This window comes from Muscardinus avellanarius, assembly GCF_963383645.1.
Source record: "Muscardinus avellanarius genome assembly, chromosome: 12".
Classification (NCBI taxonomy): domain Eukaryota; kingdom Metazoa; phylum Chordata; class Mammalia; order Rodentia; family Gliridae; genus Muscardinus; species Muscardinus avellanarius.
In genome coordinates this window covers 67,370,897-67,377,037 of record NC_137798.1, presented here as the reverse complement: position 1 = coordinate 67,377,037, position 6,141 = coordinate 67,370,897, and the positions used below count along the sequence as shown (strand labels likewise).

At 38.6% G+C, this 6,141-nt stretch overlaps 1 pseudogene across 1 annotated transcript; it reads right to left on the bottom strand.

Annotated features, from left to right (window-relative positions):
• Positions 1-5,442: 5,442 nt before the first annotated feature.
• LOC308270824 (large ribosomal subunit protein uL23-like) lies at positions 5,443-5,904 on the bottom strand (annotated as a pseudogene). Its single transcript has one exon. The product of its transcript is annotated as a large ribosomal subunit protein uL23-like (transcript).
• Between the last annotated feature and the right edge of the window lie 237 nt (positions 5,905-6,141).

Sequence of the window (6,141 nt, the reverse complement as noted above, 5' to 3'; positions counted from 1 at the left end):
CTACTTTCCTATAAAGGAAATAATTTGGTTTTTCTTTACTGTTGAGTAGAATACCATTGTGTGTATACCCCATAGTTTTGTAATCTAGTCATCTGTTTATGGACACCTAGGTTGGTTCCATAATTTGGCTATTGTGAACTGTGCTGCTATAAACATGGATATGAATATATTATTGGATTCACTATAGGATCCAGCTACACCACTCCTGGATATCTTTACAGAGGACTATGCATTTCAGTATCACTAAGAGTAAATTTCTCATGTTCTTATAGGGAAAAAAAATGTTAAACATTTAAGATGATAGGTTTGTTAATTAGTTTAACCTTATCATTGTGCATTTTATTAAAAATTATAGCATTTTGTATCCCACAGATATAACTAGAATTTGTCAAGATATAAAGTAATAGATAAATATGAAGAAAAGAAACTTCAGGGTCAAAATTTTTAGATACTGAAATTTGTAGGTAGTGAGAATGTAACAAAAGGAAACCCCCCCCAAAAAAAATATATTCCACTTACTTGTCAGTGATATAATTAGAAGAGAGAGCAAAGCTCAGGCAGGGCCTGCAGCTCCCCATCAGCAGTCGTCTCATAGAGCTCTGGGTAGTGAGGGGCAGGTCAGTTCTCGCAGAGCCTTCTCACAAAGCATCCTATCTACCACCCTCAGCCCCCAGTCCCTGACTTTTATTACTCTGGTATATGAACAAAAAGGTGGGGACCATATAAATCACTTTTGTTTGCCACTATATTCATGGATAGCACAAGGTCTGCCATATTCAATACATGTGTGTTTAAGAAACTGTTAGAATTATAAAAAGTAAGTAACAAAATCATGCCAGAATGTGCAGAAGTACATGGCACTAGGTAGAATAGAACACCAGAACAGATCCTGCCCTCACTTAGGAAAAGCCATCCAATCATGCTTGTAGCAAGGGGAGTGATCTCTGACCAAGACTTAATTTTCTCTGAAGAATTTTGAAATTTTAGTTCAAAAAAACTCAGGCATAAAATAATAATAAAAACTAAGAAAAAAAGAAAATGCCTTATATGTAGGCACAAAAGAGCATACAATTTTATCACTTCGTGTATTTGTATGAATGTACAAAGATTAAAATGATTACAATTTTAAAATGAATATATTTGCTTAAAGAGATATTGATATTATAGTGTTTTATTTGGGGAGCTGTTTCAAACTTTGAAAAATAAACAACACATTTTAAAATGGAAATAACCTTACCTATAACCACCAGATGTAAGCACATATTGGGATCTGACAATCTTTTATAAATACAGACAGGAAATAGGTATGGAAATTGTGTATTAAAATAAACACGATCAGCACACTAATAGAATGAAAAATAAAAGAAGAAGTCTCTCATATCCTTGTTGTAACTGGAGGCCAATTTCACCTTAGCCATCTGGAATTCCAGGAGCAGATGGCCTGGAGATACCAACAGTAAGCATTTTATCATCAGCATATGGAACGGGGATTCTCACCATGTACGGCTGCAGTATTGCTATTTCCTAAGCCAGGCATGAGATTGAAACAAACTCCAACTATTAAAATTGGCTGCATTAGACTCTGCTCCTTAGAATATTTCATTTGATGCTATTTCTCTCTCTCTCTCGACGAGAGATTTAAGTGCAGGCTCACCCTTTATCCTAATTGCTAGATATTAATCAGGAATGATTGAAGCCTTGTGCTGCCATGGTAACCTGGGTGCTACTGAGTATCTGTTCTCTATTTCAAAGAATCAAATCTCTATGTTATAAATGAGCACAGAAGTCATCTCCGTCTTCCCACCCCATACCACCCCTGATCCCTCGGAACCTCTCAGCTCAGCCTCCATTCTCCACTGCATGAGATTAAAGTAACTCACAAGATATCCTTCTGGCACTGGAACATGGGAGGCTGATGAATTTGCTTTCAAAAATTCATCACCTTTTCGAAACAATGCATGGATTTTCAACCTCAGAACTACTGGTATTTTGAGCTAGATAATTCTTTCTTTGTGGGAAGGGAAGGTCTGTGCACTGAAAAATTCCTGGCCTCTACTTTCCAGCTGTCAACAGCAAAAATTCCCTAGCTACAATAACATAAAATGTCTCTGGACATTATCAAATATCCCCCAGGGAACAAAAGTATCTCTGGATAAAACTGTTATAAATGTTACAGGCATGAAAAACTTTGTTAAAAATATGTATATATGTAGCCACACAGAGTGGTACACACCTGTAATCCCAGTAGTTGAGAGGCTGACACAGGAGGATAACAGAATCAAGACCAGTACACAGTAACTTAGTGAGGTTCTATTTAAAAAATAATAATAAAAAGGGCTGGGGGTGTATCTCAGAAGTAGAATGCCTCTGAATTTAATCCCAACATATATTATAGTCCTAATATAGTATTTTATGTGAAACACACATTAAATGTGTGGCTTGTTTACTGATCACAGGACTTATTTGCATTTAAGCTCAGCCTAACATGATAAAAGTCCTCATTTGGAAAAAAAAAAAAGCTTTATAAAAAATTTGACTCCAAATTCAACTTTAGAATGCTTCTATTAGTTGATAGGTTTCTTGAAAACAGAGATGGAATATTTTTCATTTTATATTTGCTTGTTTATATTATGTTCAGCATGGCTCTCTCACACACAACACTTGGTCAAACATTTTGAAAGGATTTTATAAGAAAAGCAAGACAGAACCCAAAATAAGCTTCCAACCCTGCATGTCTAACAGCTAGGAGGCCTGATTTTCAGCCAAACATCTATTGACAGAGATACTTGGATATATATTATCAACACAAGAGATCACTGGAAGGGAAATTGCTCCTACTAACCAAAGGACAAAACAAAGCAAAACCCCTTAGTGAAGACCAGTAAGAGTATGAGAAAGAAAAACCCATGTCCAATATCCTGCCTCCTACTCAAACACTTTGAGTTAAATTTAAGTACAGATATAGAACCTTATTCATTTTTGGTAGCTGTAAGTGCTTTTCTTTCTACAGTTGAATACTAGTGTGTGTGTGTGTGTGTGTGTGTGTGTGTGTGTGTGTGTGTGTGTGTGTTGCTGGGGATGGGACCCAGAGGCTTTCTACCTCCAGGCTATACTCCCAGACTTATTTTATATTTTATTTGGAAACAAGGTCTCACTAAGCTGCTGAGAGCCTCACTATTTATCTAAGGCTGGCTTCAAACCTGTGCGATCCTCCTGTCTCAGCCTCCCAGGTACTTAGATTAAAAGCATGCATCGCCACGCCTGGCTGAATCCTAATACCTTTTGCTCCATATTTTTCCCAGGAGTAAGCCTGCCAAACAAATGATAGGTAATTCAAAGAATTCACAGATTTTTCTTATTTCCCAGTTTTTACCCTTTATATCCTTTATTGAAAATAACAAAAAAATTCTTCTTTGTGATACCACACCTGAAAATTTAATAGGAAAAATTCTTATTTTGAAAGTGTAATTGTGATATTAAAAATATTAAACACACACCAGATGGACTGTGTGTGAAGGCTCCAGAGAACTCTTCTATCCTTAATCAATTTGTGTAGACTGTGAACACATCTTTGTTCTCTGTGCTATATCTAACATGCCCAAAAATCAAGTCCAGCCACCATACCTCTCTCTATGACCTAAAAGTTCCACTGAAATAGTAGGTTCACCAGCTTTTCATCACCTTGAAAAAAATACTTGGAAAAACAACCAAGAAGAGAAAAGATTTATTTGGGCTCATGATTTTAAGAGGGTTCAGCCATGGTCAGTAGGCTGCATTCCTTATGAGCCTGTTCTAGGGTGGTACATAACCGTGGAAACCACATCACTGCAGAAAGGCATAGGAGAGCAAAGCTTTTCACCTCCAAGGGGATAGGAAGCTGGGAATAAACAAGGAAGAGACTGAGGATAAGATGTACACTTCCAAGGACCCACACACACACTCAGCAACATACTTTCTTCAATTATTTTCCTACCACCTACTACAACCTCCCAGTGATATCATCCAATATGGATTAATCTTTGAGAGTACAACCCTTAAAATCTAATCACTTGCCGAAAGCCCTACCTCTGAACATTAGTCCATTAGAGACCAACTCTTCAACATGTGAGCCTCTGGAGAATGTAGCAGATCCAAACTATAATGAGCAGAACCTATCAAAATTTGGATATATGCTACACAATTGTTACCTAAACTTCCCCAAAATTCCTTGAAGTCAGCAGCAAAGGAGAACCTACTCCTTAGTAGAAGGCATTATAACCAAAGGCTGTCTCACACTCTGTGCTAGCCCTTATAACACACCCTGCTATAGTAAGGATGAGGCTCAAGATCTCTGGTCATCAACAAAATTATCATCCCTACATTTCCTATAGTACCTAACTCAAATATCCTCTTGCCACCAGCAATTCTATCTGGAGCTACTTGCTCCATGGTCATGAGTTCATCTTCCCTCACTGTTCCCCACTATCTTTTTATCTAGAAACCATGACAATACACCTAGATGGTCATACCCCACGCATTCAATCCCCCTTCTATTTTTCCCAGGTCCCCAGTCTAGATTTAGAAGAGCTAAATTTTCCTTGTGACTCAGTTCTAACACAGTATGTTTTAATCTCCCACTTTTTCCAGAGAAAAGAGAAGCCTCTAAGGTTGATCCCATCTACTTGTTCTTAGCCTTAACAGAAAATTTTTTTTTCAAAAGATAAATTATAATTTCATCAAAACCCAATGTACTACTTAGGATATTATTGATATACCCAATAACTACCTAAGATATTATTGATCTAAGGCAGCAAAATTATATTCACTTAGTACACTAAAGACGATCCAAACTTTTTAAGCCCCCCCCCACAAAATAACATTTGAGAGAATTTCTAGGTATAAAGGGATTCTGCAGACAGATCAAGTTTTTCTGAGATTGTGACTCATTTTTGCAAATTCATTAAGCTCTCAGTAGGAAACTCTTTTCCCTGGGAGCCAGGAATGAACAAAGCTTCCATAACCTGTAAAAGGCTTTTCAACATAGGCCTTCTCTAGATAGGCACCCCTAATTACAAAAGCCCCTCTTGTGCATTTGTATTTGAGCCATCTAAGCAGATTCTTGGGGGCTTAGTTTATGAGAACCATAAAAAATACATCACTTAATGCAGCCTCAGCTTGATTCAGGTTCAAAGGCTCTACCTCCCTGTTCTTGGAGCATTAGCTGGTGTGTAATTTGCCGATGCTTCTGTTGAACCAGCTCTAGGTCCTGCACTTGATCTAGTGGTTCTTCCTGCAGTGCAGACACTGCACAGTGCTTTCATGCAGCCAACTGAGGTCTGATGAGATCCTGTTATTCTTGCACAGATTCTCCACTGCTGAATCTTGCTGCTCTTCTGTCCCCACATTCAGCTATTTTTTCATAGTGAAAAACCACATGTTTAGAATTAGTTGGCTGAACTCTGTTTAGATGATCCCAATTTTGTTGGCAACATCCAAGGCATCATAATCAGGAGCCGTCGAACATATGCCTTTTTCTCTCCATCAGGCCTGATCAGGGTGGTGACCTTGGTGACATCATGCCATAGAGTTTCTTCCCAACCTGTATGATCTGGTGCTTATTGGCCTTAACATCCACAATAAACACAAGTGTCTTGTCTTCTGTCTTCTTCATGGCTGACTCAGTGGTCAGGGAGAACTTGATGATGGCACAGTGATCAAGCTTGTTTCTCCTGGAGCACTGCTTCTGGGTATTTGGGCTGCCTTCAGAGCTGCACTGTCTTGGGCTGCTAGAAGGTTGGTGACATGTAGATCTTTTTGTGTGTGTCTGTGGAAACTTTTCAACACTGCCTTCTTGGCCTTCAAAGCCTTTGATTTGGCTTTAACTTTGACAGGGATAGGAGCTTCCTTATTTGCCTTTGGTGCCATTTGGTAAAAGGGCCACTTAAGAGCTATGAGACTTGTTGTCTTGAAATTCTGATCTTGTTGGGTGTGGTGGCACACACTTGAAATCCCCGCGCTTGGGAGACGGAGACAGGAGGATCGCACAGGTTTGAAGCCAGCCACACTGGTTTTAAGAGACCCTGTTTCAAAAAAAAAAGTATAAAATAGGTATGGGAGTGTATCCCAGCAGTTGAAGGGCTTCCAGGAACCCCAGTACCACCA